Consider the following 15,249-nt stretch of genomic DNA (forward strand, 5'->3'; position numbering starts at 1 on the left):
CCTAAAATGGTCAAAATACAAAGCCCAAAAGAAGGAAAGCTTATTCTAATATTTACAAAGAAAACCCATGGGCCCAAATTTTACCCTAAGGCTCATGAGAATCCTAAGACATTCTTCTGAATCTTTGGCTCAATCTTCTTAGAGTATTCTATCCAATGTCCTTGGGGAGTAGGATTTCATCACCCTTGTCCTCGAAATCAAGGCACCATTGTCCTTTGTTCCTATCAATTGGTCTAACATGCCGCCTTCTAATGGCAGAAGTCGAACCTTCCTCCACCAGCCTGCATCGACTCGAGGCCGCCATGGCCAAACTCACTACAACTCAACTTCGCTTCGCTGCAACCCAAGCTTCCATGGACTCCAAACTCGATGTCATTCTCCTGAAATTGAATATCATGATACCCAACCAACCCTCTCCATCTTCTTCCTCTGCGAAGCCACCACCACCAGTCGGAACCACGTCGCCTCTGCTTCCCACAATAAGCAGACAACTTTTCCCATCTTCTTCCTCTGCATAGTCACATCAACAGCCGAAATCATACCACCTCCCCTTCCATAGCACCTCCCCACCTCCCTGCTAACGGAAAGCCCCATGCATCCTCCTTTAACCCCCGCCGGGCCACCATTCATCGGGTCTGCTCGGATATGTCTGTCAACGAAATGAAATGTGGCTTGTCCACCTATTTTACCCGTGCCTTATTTGGTCAAGCCATAATATGCAAGGGGCTGATAAGTTGTCTTTTAGTTAGATAGTAAATGGTAGATGCCTTGTTCTTCAAAACATTTAAACTGTAGTTTGTTCTTCAAAACAATTATTAAAAGAAGTTATTTCAATTCATCACTCAAGTTCCTTTGCTCTGACTTTTCGTTATATATAAGGATTGCCGTTATATATAAGGATTGCAAGAATCATCTGTATTTTTTTCATTATATAGGTTAGTGTCACATATCTTGCACGGATAATAATTCATATTTTATAATTTATAAAAGTATTTTTTATGTTATTTTAAATTTTTAATATATTATTAATTATTTAATTTTAATTTTAATAAATGTATTAGTAGATATATCAATAAGTATTTAAATATAGTTTTATATACATGCATGTTTTAAAAAATTGTTATTATTGACTTAGTTGTTTTGGTTAAAACTTTGATGTTGTCTTACATTTCTTTTAAAAAAAGTTGATTTAGTATATTTTTATTTTTTTTATAAATAATGATCAAAGGATAAAAGAAAATAAATAATATTTTCCTTAAATATTGATTTGATACATTATTTTTGTCACATAGAAATTTCTATTAAAAAAAATAGAAATAACTTAAATGCTATGTGCAAATTTTTTTCACTTAATTTCATAAAAAGAATACAATTCAAAATCAGTCAAATTTAACGTGAACAATACAATAATCCATGTTAATGTTATTGGATTCACTTTTGCTCTATTTCCAAAGAATAAAAAAAATAAAAAGATAAATTTACCTTAAAAAAATAGAAGTTAAGCTGGTAACATTTCATATTATATGCCGACACTCAATGAAAAATATTGACTGAGCAATCTTTTATCAAAAAATCATCTCTTTTTTTTCAAGGAAAAAATGAATATTTTTATTTTATTCATTTTAATTCAATTATGATTATTCTCATTTTAAATCAGTGTAACTAAATCAAATATACGGAACAACATATAATTCAATTATTTTATTGCATTTAATAGGAAGATATATAATCATGATTTATTATCATGATTTATTAAAAAAAATATTGCCATAATTATAATCTTGATTTATGATTTTAAATAAAAATAAATAAAATCTGATTAATTATATTTAATGTGAAAAAAAATGAATAAGAGGTTTTTACGTGACATCATCTCATATTACAAAACACACTCATTTGCAACACCATTTTGATTGCACTGAATCTGGTGAATATCATAGAAAGGCATTTCCTCATAAAGATCAAGTAATGGAAAATCTGACTTTTTATATTGAGTCTTTACTTGTGTAAACCTGTCACATTGCAACTTCTAATCTATGATTAGCTAGGGTTGTGAATAAGGTTGGTGGCAAGATATATATGTGAATATTTTGTCTCTTGAGAATTTTGTTTTACTGACATTGATAGCAAAACATAACCTTTAGCTAATATTGAAAATGAATGTGAATGTTGATTTTTTTTTAAATTAAACTTTTTTTCTTCGAATATTTAACACAATTACATATTAATTGATATATGTGCTCACTGATATGTATATATGGGTTAAGGACTAATAAAAGAAAATTTTGTTTAAAAATTAACAATAAACATTGTTTAATTTCTTTAGAGTCAGATAATAAGAAAAACCAAAAAAAAAGTTCAAAATTATAGTAGTCAATGAAAAAGAAACAAAGAAATGATAAAATTTGAATAAATAAAATTAAAACCAATACAATTTTTATAATCTTTCAGTAACTAATTGATTTCAGCTTCATACATACATGCATGAAGAACTTCTCACTTAAATTTAAACAATAGGTTAAAAATTATGATCATTATAAACTAGTAATATTGGAGATCCATGAAGATTCGTATGGTGGTTCAATTGCATAGATGTGTAGGATTGGAAGAAAGGGATGATCAAGTATTGTATCATCACCAGGGCCACCTTCAACAAATAGAGAAGTAATTATTTGTGATGGAAAAAAAAAAGTTTGACAAGTGACAAAAAAGAATAAAGAATGTGGGTTTAGGAAAGCCACAAGGGTTGTAATGAAATCATTGGATGCATGTGATATTTATACATCCTATTAAAAGATCATATAAATTCATCAAAATTAACGTTAAGAATCACCCATCGACATTTATATTTTTTTAACATCAAAGCACTTTTTTTACAGAATCAAAAGACATTTTATAAGTAAAAAATCTTAATCGAACAACGCAATACTTTGTTGTCCTTTTAAAAAAAATATAATACTCTTGATTAATTGAATATCACATGATTTTTTTTAAGTCTTGATTGAATACCAGATTTTTTATAAAAAAAGTTATTTACAAACATAAATGAATATAACTCTTTAATTTTATATAATTTGATAACGCTAAACACTTTCAAGGATAAGATTGATGATTTATACTTATTTTTATATAACTAAAATTTATAATAGGCATAAATATTTTTTAATATATAAATTATATTATAATTAAAATTCATAATATTTTTTAAATAAATAAATTATATTTTGGATTTACAATAAATTTTTTTTATTGAGGTACAAGAATATTTTAATATTTATAAATTTTTTTAAAAATATTGAAATTTAATTTATAAATAAAGATTAAAATAATAAATTAAAACACATAAATGGTTATGAAAATTAAGTATACAAAGAAGTTAAAATGAGAGCGACTTGAGATAATTGAGAAATAAAAATTTTAAGCTAATTTTTAAGTTATGTAATATAATAAAATTATATTAAGTATACAGAAAGGTTGTAATGAAATCATTGGATGCGTGTGATATTTATACATCCTATTAAAAGATCATATAAATTCATCAAAATTAACGTTAATAATCACCCATCGACATTTATATTTTTTTAATATCAAAGCACTTTTTTTACAGAATCAAAAGACATTTTATAAGTAAAAAATCTTAATCGAACAACGCAATACTTTGTTGTCCTTTAAAAAAATATAATACTCTTGATTAATTGAATATCACATGATTTTTTTTAAAGTCTTGATTGAATACTAGATTTTTTATAAAAAAAAAGTTATTTACAAACATAAATGAATATAACTCTTTAATTTTATATAATTTGATAACGCTAAACACATTCAAGGATAAGATTGGTGATTTATACTTATTTTTATATAACTAAAATTTATAATAGGCATAAATATTTTTTAATATATAAATTATATTATAATTAAAATTCATAATATTTTTTAAATAAATAAATTATATTTTGGATTTACAATAAATTTTTTTATTGAGGTACAATAATATTTTAATATTTATAAAATTTTTAAAAATATTGAAATTTAATTTATAAATAAAGATTAAAATAATAAATTAAAACACATAAATGGTTATGAAAATTAAGTATACAAAGAAGTTAAAATGAGAGCGACTTGAGATAATTGAGAAATAAAATTTTAAAGCTAATTTTTAAGTTAAATTAAATTTAAGATTAAAAATAAAAATATATTTAAAAAATAAAAAGATTAAATTAAACTCTTAAAATATTATATTGGAAAAAGACATGTGGCTCAATGAAAATGGTAATAACTCCAAAACTTGCTTTCATTTTAGGAAAACTTCTAAAAACGCCATAGTTGGATAATAACTAAAAAATGCTCTTATTCAAGACAACGATTCAAATTTATAATATAGGAGTAGATTATTTTTAAATAATTATTATATTTTTCTCAAAGTGTTAATATGTATTCTTTTTAAAACTACCTATACGCATCTTTTTAAAATTTGTTAATATGTATTCTTTTTTCCTAATCTAAATATTTTAAGATAATTTAACGATTAAATTATTTTCTTTTAATAATTAGAATTAATTATACATTTTTCATATAATTTTATGTTTTTTTTTCATTTTTTTACAGGGAAAAAAATCAAGGAATTTCATTCATGATAGTGTTTTTAATGTATTTACATTGACGAATAATAGCGCCAACAGCTGAGAAGTCTTGAATTGTGCTTGTCACCAACACTTCACAATCTGATTCAAATTCCACATGGGCCAAACCACAATCCATCAACCACTTAAGAGCTATAAGGAGACCTAAAGCTTTCCCTTCTGAAGTTGGCAAACAAGGTTGATCCCAATCTGACAGCCAACACAAAAGCTCCATTCTTGTCTCTGAGCAGAAGCCCCAACTAGTAATATTTGCCAAGCCAAGAAACACAGCATTTAAGTTACATCTTACATAGCCCATCTCTGGAACACATGCACCATCTGGTATGGGACACAAAATGATGGTGAGATGGATATTGCCTCCTAAGAGCATTAGCAACATTCCAATCCACTAGGAATTAGGAAGCCCGAGAGCTAGTGTGAGAAGCTGAAAACTGTTTATTCTCCCAGAGCTTATCATTCCTGCTCCTCCAGAGAGCCTAAAGGGCGGTACCGAACAAGGCTCCCTTGGCCGGGTTTAGAATAGCCAGAGCTGCAATGACTGCTTTTTTAATGAAGTAGACAGTTTCAATAATAAGCTTCAACTTAGAATCCAGGCCCATCTTGTCCCAAGTGTCTTGCATAGATATACACCAAAAAAAAAAACACGCCACACAGACTCCAAACCAGAGGTGCAGTGGAGACAGAGAGTATGACAATCCATACCTTTTTAACGAAGTTTTATCCTGGTGGGGTATGTCTCTGCAAATCCTCTATGTGAATAGCTTTGTTCTAGGTGAAGCTTCCATATTCCAAATCTGAAACTAGTCCTCACTAGCAAAGGGGTCTCATCTATCACATTCTTCATGAAGACCCTATAGGCGCTCTTCATAGAATATAGACCACGTTTATCATAAAACCAATACCAAGAATCAGCGGTGATAAATTTATAGAGAGGAGTTTTCAGAATCTCATTGGCTAATTGATCCCCTATAAGCTTTTGAATCAAATTTTTGTTCCAGGCCTTTCACCTTCGTGTATAAGATCTTTCACTATGAGATGCTCGTAGCCAGGAATAATATTTGTTAAGGTGTGAGGCCCATCATCCGACCGCAACCATGGTTCATTCCAAATATTAATGGTGGAACTATCTCCAATCTTCCATCTAAAGTTCTCCTTTAGTAGAACCTGGGAATTACATATGCTACGCCATGTGTAAGATGGGTTGTTCCCAATTTTCGGGTCTAAAAATCCTTGGAATGATAGTATTTAGCCTTTTAAAATCCTTGAAACCATAGTATCTGAGGTGTTCATTAGTTTGCAACCCTTTTCCCTAGCAAAGAGAGATTGAAGCCATAGAGGTTCTTGAAGCCCAATCCATCAAATTTCTAGATAGCCAGTTAATGCCTTTGAGGTCCCTTCTTTTCGTCCCCCACCAAAAAGAATTAATCATCTTTTGAAGTTCTTTCGCAAGTGAGTGAGGAAAGAGATAGATTCTCATGCAATAGTTGGGGATTGCTTGAGCTATCGCCTTTATTAAGACCTCCCCGCCAGCACTCGCCAAAGGAATGCACTTCCAACATTGAAGGCTTCTCCACAATCTATCTCTTATATATCTGAAGGTGAATTTGTTATTTTTGCTTATCACGTATAGCAGCCCAAGGTACTTTCCATTCACAACCCCTTCTTGGACACCCAGGCTACGCATAATATCGATTCTTAGGGCATCATCAACATTTCTACTAAATAGCACCTTTGACTTTTAAAGCTTGAGAGCTTGATCCGAAATACTTCAATAAGCAAGCAGAATGTTCCTAGCATGCAAACATTCCTGTAAAAAGGCCTTATAGAATAAGAAGCAATCATCTACAAACATAAGGTGAGATACAAAAGGGGATACCCGACAAATTTTCACTCCATGCACATCACCTATAAGCTTTGTTTTTTTTTTTTTTCTGAGAAGGGATTATAAACCCTCAACACAAATAATGAGTAGAAAAGGGGACAAAGGGTTCCTCTTTCAGAACCCTTGGCCAAGGTTACTAGGACCAGCAAGATCATTGTCGACTATCACTAAGTATTGGACAGTTTGGACGCACTACATGATCCAACTCACCCACAAGTTATCAAAGACGAACTTGACCATTATCTCCTTGAGAAAACTTCATTCGATGTAGTTGTATGCTTAACTGATGTCAATCTTCAATGCGATCTCCCTCTTTTTCCCTTCACTTTGCATTTTAAGTGGTGCAGAACCTCATTAGCAATGATGACATTGTCAAAGATGGATCTTCCACAATAAAACCTGCTTATTCCTTCGAAATGCAGATGTTGATAACTTTTTGGAGCCCTTTAGTAGTTCCAATTGGGTATTTTCATAACTCCTAGAAGGCCTTGAAACAAAGACCTATCAATAAAAAATGTTGGGTAGAGTTGGTTGTTGATTTTTCATAACCTGCATATTCTGCTTTGTTCCCATGGCCCACTTCCATATATGGCATGTTGAAGTTTGGCCCATTCCTCCTTCTCTTTTTGTCTTTTGCTCTATCATCTTCTGTATTCTCTCCAATCGTATCTTTTGTTTCTAATCCTAATGCGACAACCATCTGGTAAGGGTTTGTAGTCATATCATTAGAAGGTAACAAATTTGGGGCTTTCCTTAGTTAGGTTACTAAGTTTTCCCTACGTTGTGACTGCCTTCTGCTGTCTTTTGATTATTAGCCTCCGAGTTGCCTTCATTTTCACGAGCCTTTTTCTCTACCTCCTCCTAATGACTCCCTCCAACTCCTGCTTCATTATGCCATTCATCGCCGCCCCTCTTCATCCACCTACTCACATCTAGTCCTTATTCTCCTTAGGTTCACTCATAGTTCCACACCCGGCCCACCCCTTGTTCCATCCTCTTCCTTATCAAACAGTTGTGGGAAAAAAATTTCATTGTGGCCCATAAGTCCACAGATGAAACAAAAGGTGCCCACCTTTTCATATTTAAAATGCACCAATTTAATCATTATTTGGATTCCTTACTTTCTTCTCTTTAGTGGTAATTGCATGTCATGTTGTAAAGGCAAATATCACAAGGAAGGGAGGTTGGATTATGATTTTAGTAATTTCTAAAAAACATTTTTGCAATCAAACAAACATTGTTGTGTGAAGAAGAAATTGTGTAAAACACATATCAAATTTTACGAAAAACACAATCAGAAAATAAAAAAACAAACACATTAAGCACAAGCCTAACAACAAATTCAGATTATAGACATAAAGTTATACAGGTTCGTCTCTACAACTAAAACTATGTTTAATTATTAGCAAAAAACATCAAGTCTCAAGCTTGATTAACACCCAATATTCTTTGTCTTACCAAGCACAAAGAGATTATAGACAGATATACAATCAACACTTAGTCTTACAGATTTGTAGTTTGAGTTTGCACAAAGAAAAAATCTAGAATTGTCTTACAGATGGATATATGATGAACATTTAGTCTTTTTCTCTCAATATGTTCAAGATTTTTTAAGAGCTTTATCTAACTTTACAAGAATATATAGAAAGCTTTGTGCAGAAAGAATAATGAATGTTTTTGTGGAAGATTGTGTTTTTTATGTTTTCAAAGCTATTGGTTTATATAGGTTTCATCTTCAAGTGTTCGTTGTCTCACAACAGGTAGATTTCTATACTTAATCTTTGTCTGATGAATGTGGCCATTGGGGGCCTTTAATGCTTGCATTAAATGCACGCCATTTTCTCATGTAGAGAGTCCACTTTCCAAAGCTTATGTGTTGAGTATTGCAACAAGTAATCACTTCCTTCGTGTCAGAGCAGGTCATGTGCAACAGAGCTTTTATTTTGATGGCGATTAAGGAATTTTAAACCTTGGCTTCATTTATTCTTCATAGGATTCAACAATCTAAGAGAATGTTTTTGCAAAATAGTTCTCAGACACATACTATTTGTCATACCCTAATTTCATCCGGGGACTATCGTTTGTTGATCTTTTGATCCTTGTTAGTCGACTTATGGTGTTGAACATCAGTTACAGTGCGAAACAGATGATCATTCGATATTTTGATCAAGAATGTGAAAGATACCGAAAGGGGGGGCAAAAGAATCATTTCAGGGGGTTTTTTGAACCCTGGCTCGCCCAGACTAGCCTTTGGCTCGCCTGGGCCCCCAAATAGCTAGCTTAGGGGTGAAGTAATCAACTCGTCTGGGCGAGTTGAGCTCGCCTAGGCGAGCTGCCATGACCCCTAATGCCATCTTTTGCTATAAATAGGCATGAGGGAGGCTGAGTAAAGGGTTCCAAGGTTCAGAAGTTAAGGGAATTGAGAGAAGAGAGAAAGAAGAGGAAACGAAGTCGAAGTGCTGCCGAATCGCGACTGTGATCAATCTCTACATCGTTCCTTGTTCGGTGTTCTTTTTGCGATCATCGGTTAGTTTTGTTTTTAAGATTTGAATGTGATCTAGGCACCCTTAGGGGTTCCCCTTGTTTTGTGCATATTCATCTCCTCCTTCTATCATCGATAATCTTGTTTTCCTTTGTAAAGTTCAATCTTAACCAATCACTAATGTTGTAAAGTTGTCTTTAAAGAGATTGAAAGTTAATAAACAAAAATGAAGATAAAACCAACTCATAAATAACTTATTTTTATCAAATATCACTTGAGATTGTTTCAAGGTCCAACGCCTTAACGATTCACTCCGCTTTTCAAAATTTAAATCATCATTCCAAGGTCCAATGTCTTAAACGACTTTTTGTTCGCAATTAAAATGAATCTTTCAAAAACATAAAATTAATTTAAAATACAAACATTCAGACTTAAAGAACTACGCAGGTCTGAATTCCTCATCGCACCCGAGGATACGTATGAGCGAGGCAACACCCTTGTCAACCCCAAAAAAATTTTAAAAAAAATATAAAAAGGGAAAATAAAGAATATTGAAGTCACGTTTTTACACACTCGATTAAAGATTGTTGTCCCTTGTAACGGGCGGGTGGGGTGCTAATACCTTCTCCATGTGCAAACAACTCCCGAACCCTTATTTTCAAAATCCACAGACCTCTTTTTGGTTTTTTCTAACGCTTTCCTTGAATAAACGTTGGTGGCGACTCCCGTGAGTTTTCCTTTTTAGAAGATGCACCATTTTATTTTAGCCTCGCCCTCCCGCCGAAGGGTAGGTTGTGACAATAGACGACTCCACTAGGGACTCCACGGGTTTTCTTCATGAGAAGACGCACCTTTTTATTTTCGCCTCACCCTCCTGCCGAAGGGTAGGTTGTGACACTATTCAATGAAGTCTTAAATGTCATCTAAAATGTTGTATCAGTCATCACTCTATTTGCTTATCATCTAAAACATCAGACGCAAACTTCGCATAAGACGGAGATTTTAACCTTTGTATTTTTTTACATCTAATCAAAATAATAAGGGGTCATGATTCATCTTAAGACATAAATGTCTTTTGACTTAACAACTCTCCCTTTTTTATGATGTCAAGCAAATATAATTTAAAAGATAAAGGTAAACTTATAAGATATATCATTTAAAACATTAGTTAGCCTTATTAGATGCAAATGATATATATGATAAACAAATCGTAAAGCATCGTAAGACTTTAAGGTAAAGTTTGAACAGGTACCAGAAAACATATCATTTTATTCATATAAACATTTTCACATCAAGAAGATGTGTTTTAAGTATTGAATAAAATGTTCAGGGAAGAAATAGCCATAAGAGCTCCCCCTAAATGGATCTCTTCAGACTTTGTTACTCCCCCTCAGATGATGTCGAGCTTCAACCTTTTACTTTTTCTCCCCGTTCTATTTGGAAACTTCTTCACCAAGCTTCCTAAGAAACTCATCACTAGAATCCTCAGAATCAGAAGAAAGATGAACAACACTACCAGGTGGTGTTGGAGGACAAGGAGGTTTCCACCTAGTGGCTTTTCTTATAGAAATAGTCACCAATCAAAGACCATATATGAGCTTCCTTCTCAACAAGAGTGCGATCCTTCAAGGCCTAGGCAAGTAACTCTCTGGTTCTACCTAGCTCCAATTCAAGCAAATGAACATAGGCACAAAAGGGTGAAGGATCATAAATAGAACGACCATGGAGTCAGAATCAACTTCAACATTAGATTCAACTTCTTCAATGATAGGATCCACATGGTGTGTGAAGAAGAATTTGGAGAAGGGAAAAGTCACCACCAAAGAGAAGGTGCGATCAGACTCAACATAAAATCCTTTTTCCATGTACAAATCATGTTGAAGGGAGTTTCTTGAGGGAGGCAAGTGTGGTTCAGAGTTTGATAGAATTGCCCAACTTGATGATGATAGGCATCCATAAGTGGCTTCTCCTTAGGTTTCAAACCAGAGTAGCATTCTTGCAGCCTATAGAACCTTTTCATGGCATATCCTTCCAGAGTTGTCAGGTCAGTCTTGTGTTTGAGAACTTCAAGCTCATGTTTGAATAGGTGACTAGGTCGAGCTTTAACCAATCTGATAAACTCAACATCTTCATCATCTTCAATCAGTAATTCCTTACCCTTGTAGCATTTGATCTTCTGATACATAACATGCATATCAATAACGATATGAAAGTGAGTCTCTAGAGTAGCTTGCCTTGATTTGATCTTCTCTCTATAGGAAAATAGCTTCATTCTTGACTTAGGGCCATAGCATGATTGCTCCTAGTCTAGAAAGTCATAATCTCTTTAGGAGCCTCTGGATGTCTTCAGTTTGAAAATTCTCTCCAGACTTAGACCGATCCTATGGAATAACAACATTGAAGGTACATAGAAAACCCACCACTTGTTGTAAATCCAAGGGAGTAGAGAAGGGCATGTTAGTAGATGCAACCTCACAACTTCTCTAGATGCTTACACTAGAAGGATATATCTTTCAGTATGGGCAAATGCTTGAAGATCAGACTGTTAGGATTAGGAGCCACAATATGTCATGGGGGGAACATCTTGAATACTGGTTCTCTTTCTCCATAGACTCCAAGAGAAAAGTCTTCCTCTTCAAGTAAGGTGTCCCAAGATTGATAAGAGAAAGGATCAATACCTAGAAAACCTTCCTTCTAGAGCTTAAGGAGTTTGAGCCTTTCCAACTCCAACTTTTGCATTTCTGGATCAAGATTATGAGTCCCAATGTCAACTTTGTCTCTCTAAAATTTGTTGTAGGCTTGTCATTCCAACACTCTATATCCTCTAAAGCCATGGTAGAATCTGTCGTTTACATCAGGTTCAACAGTAGAATCCTTTGTAGGTGATGGTGGAGGTAGTGACCTTGAAGGAAGAAGCCATTCGATGACATGCTATTGATCTTTCCTTGTCAGACGATGATCAAGTTTGGCAAAAAGAGTCATTAATCTGATAGGTTCTTTAGTTGCTTGCAACATTTTCCTTATTTCCATGCCAGCTTGTATGTCTACAACAGTATTAGATGCTGGTGGTCCATAGATAGCTTCAAAATGTCTGATGTTGTCTTGATCCACGACTTCAAACAAAACAACATCAACTTGTTTTTTATCAACTTCAGAAATTGGCCTTGATCTGACAGGTTCAACACTAGGGTCTGTCTCAATTATGTTGTCCTCATACTCATTAAGAGAAACTTCAATAACAAAGTAGACCATTGCTTCTTCAAGAGCTTCATTTTCCATTGTGTCCAAGTCGTCAAGAATGAGAACCACTTAACTTCTGCTTTCCTTGCAGCAACATTTGTAGAAAATAATTTAGCTCTATGTTCAATAATAGATTGAATCCTTTCAAGCTCTTCCATTTTAGCTTGTTTAGCTTCAAGTTTAGACTATGCTTGGATGGACTCTATAATTACTTCCTTAGGTACTGGCTTACCATCAACATCAACCATGGTAGCCTCTTCAACTGTTTTTCTTTGCCCCTCTTCAACAAACAAAATCTTTAGAGATTCCAAAATAACATCTTCTGGAATTTCTTCAGAGACCTTTACTGCAAAGGTCTTCAGGTTTGCATCTTCAGCCAACTTCTTTTTATGTTCTTCCCTGGGCATAGCTTTCCTAGATGCAATGATGCCAACTTCTTCCTGCAAGGCATCCTTCCTCTTAAGAGTTTTATCTATCTTGGCCTTCCTCCTCGACTCAGTCAAAGATTGCTTTGTTGCCTTAGCCAAGGCATTCTTTCTTGCTCATGGAGGGAGAAGCTGGTTTGGGTGAAGGTTTTGGAGTTTGGGGTGGAAAGGCCAAAGAGGGTGAAGGTTGAGGAGTTAGGGTATTAGGAATCTCAACTTTAGATTCTTGGGTGTTGGATGGTGACGTTGGTTTGGGTGGTGAGATAGGTGCAAGTTGAGGGTGTTTATTTTTATGGTTGGTCTTTTTGGTAGGGGCTGAGATTTAGGTTTAGACTTAGAGTTTGGTTCCTTCCTCTTTTGAGTTGTTTGAGGGTCTGAAGGTCTACAGGTTTGGGGTCAGATGATAATTGCATCTTGGGTTTCTTTGATTGATCTGAGGGTTTGGCGTCATATAGTGGAGGTAGGTCTTTTCCTTTGATAAGTAGTTCGGGTCTGGGTTGGCTAGGTTTAGAAGGTTTTGGCCTAGCTTGAGCTTACTCTCTTTGTATTTGTTGAAACACTGCTCAAGACTCCAGATCTATTGGCAACTCCTTAGCTTTTTCCGTCTATTCAACACCAAATCGTGGTTCCTCCTTCTTGACCTTTCTTTTGATATACTTTTGAGCATATTCAAGGAAATTGTAAGCTACTCCTATTTTGACAAAGGTCAAACCTTTAAGTTGTGAGGGACTTATAGATGGTTCCAACACAGACACGTCTACCCCATTGTTCTTTATGATTTGAATGAACAACATCTCATAAGGAACATAATTCTTCCATTCTTTTGCGTGAAATGTATCCTTGAAAGCTTGAAGCCAGTAAAGGAAGATGAATTCAGGTAGATTCACCTTTTCGCCCACCATCACTTTATACATGCAAAATCTGTCTCTATCACTTACATTGTCTCTTGATCCTAGTCTAGGCATTATTATGTTGAACATAAAAGCTATGGATGAGTTTGTACATGTATGTGAGGTTTGTAGTCCTCAAGAAGTTGACCAAAGCCTTCTAATCAAATAATTCTAGACATTGCTTTTCATAGATCATAATGTCCACCGTGTCCTAGGTTATATCTTTCTCCTAATCTTTATTAAAGACCAAATCCTCTTTTGGACATCCAATCACAGCAACAACAATCTTAAGCGAGATGATCACCTCTCTTCCATTATCGGCTCCTCGAATGCTAACTTCATCTTGTCTTGCTGCTCTCCAGAATAGGGCATATAACACATAGTGCCATGAATTGAACTTCTCCAATAATGGTGTCCAGCCAAAACAATCAAAAAGGCATTGGACAATGAAGCCTTCTTCCATCAGACTTTGAAAGTTTACCCATTTCCCAAGGATGAACCAATCTTTTGGAAAGACCTTCTTAGCATCTCCAACATTGTGGATACTAGAAACCCTAACAATTTCGCTTTTCTCAGGGGCCATTGTTTACAAAGATTCAAACTTTTTAAGAGAAAAGAGAGTTTTTGAAGAATCAAATTCCTAGACGTAAGCAAAAAGCACAAGAGATTTTTGAGAGTTCAAGTTTTTCAAAAGAGTTTCTCTGGTTGCCCGCGTTTGCATTTTATATGTTTTTGAAATGAGAGAGATAAACAATAATGGTCCAAATCACATTTAATATTCTTGAAAATTGTTTCTTAATCATGGTGAAAAAATGACGACACACGTTTTTCAAAAGAAAATTGAAAAGTTTTGTCTTTGTTAACACACTCCCCCTTTTGTGTGTACCTTTGAACGCATTTTAGTCCAAACAAATTAATGATGGACTATAAGATGATGACATCGTCTAAAGCAATATGACATACATCATTATTCTGATAGACTAACCATATTTAAATGTTCCCTAATATAGATGAAACAATCTTCAAACAAAGGTTTGGTAAAGATATCAACCCATTGATGATCTATGTCTACAAATTTTATATTAAAAACTCTTTGTTGCATATAATCACAAATGAAATGATATCTTATCTCATTATGTTTAGCCTTTGAATGTTGTATTGGATTTTTAAACAGAATGATTGCACTAGTTTTGTCACAATATATTGTTATATTATTCTCAATACTAGAGTAATCTTCTAATTGATATTTTACCCATAACAATTGTGAACAACAACATGCAACAAACACATACTCAGCCTCAACTATAAATAATGCGATGGAGATTTGTTTCTTACTTGTCCATGATAGTAGACAAGGTCCAAGATAATGACAACCACCAATACTTTTTCATTCAACTTTGTCTCTTGCATAATCTACATCACAATATCTTACTAACCTGAAATCTTATTTTTCTCATAGAACAAACTTTGATTAGTAGTGCCTACTGGATATTGTAAAATTTTCTTAACAACTTTGAGATGTGACTCTCGAGGATTAGACTGAAATCTAGGACACAAACATACACTATACATAATATTATGTCTGCTAACAGACAGATACAAAAGTGGTCCAATCATACCTCTGTAGATCATTTGATCTACTGGTTTACCTTATTGGTCTTTACTCAGAGGATTGGAAGCATGCATGGGG

The sequence above is a fragment of the Glycine max genome, chromosome 5 (assembly GCF_000004515.6).
Source record: "Glycine max cultivar Williams 82 chromosome 5, Glycine_max_v4.0, whole genome shotgun sequence".
NCBI classification, from domain to species: Eukaryota; Viridiplantae; Streptophyta; class Magnoliopsida; order Fabales; family Fabaceae; genus Glycine; species Glycine max.